The following is a 745-nucleotide window of genomic DNA, read 5'->3' as shown; positions in this document are numbered from 1 at the left end:
GGGGAAGTGGCAGTGGGAGGGATGGGAGTAGTGGTGGCGGTGGCAGGAGGGGAGTGGTGGTGGCAGTGGCAGGCAGGCAGGGGGGAGTGGTGGTGATGGTGCGGGGGAGTGAAGTGACAGCTGGGCAGGAGCACAGGACCCATGCCTGTACCCAAGGGCCAGGGCCAGTGCGGATCCAGGGTGGGGCAGCAGGAGCACAGAGCCTGGGCCAACAGGGATGCAGGGTCTGCCTGGTTCCATCATGTGGGGCAATTTCCAGGTTCTTCACCTGAGCCATGCGCCTCTGAGGGGAGCCCTGCATGATGGACTCAGTGGACCGGCTCCTCTCACTGCTATGCGCAGGTCATGGGGAATGGCAGGGAGCTCCATGCTTTGGAGTTGGACCAGCTCCGCCCCTCTCCCTGCCACCCTGACTAAGCCCCATTATCTGCACTGCCAGCTTCATTGCATGGGGCTCCCCCCCAGAGGCTCAGAGATAAGGCATGTGAGCCCCACACGATAGAGCTGGCGGCCCAGCCTTGTGCAGTCCTGGGGCTTGCCAGGACTGCACACTGCCAAGGGGCTCTGTCTGCTGTTGCTGCTGGTGGCAGGGGCTGTGCACAAAGGTTGGGGGAGGTGTTTTTATGGGGGGGTCTCGCATACACACCCTATCATACACACATACCCCACATCCCCACCCAGCCTCCCCCTCCACTCATCCCTCCCTCCACTCATCCCACAGCTCCCCACAAACCCCATACCCACC

Source organism: Alligator sinensis, unplaced genomic scaffold (assembly GCF_000455745.1).
Source record: "Alligator sinensis unplaced genomic scaffold, ASM45574v1 scaffold630_1, whole genome shotgun sequence".
In the NCBI taxonomy this organism is placed as follows: domain Eukaryota; kingdom Metazoa; phylum Chordata; order Crocodylia; family Alligatoridae; genus Alligator; species Alligator sinensis.
Note: the sequence above shows the minus strand (reverse complement) of the source record.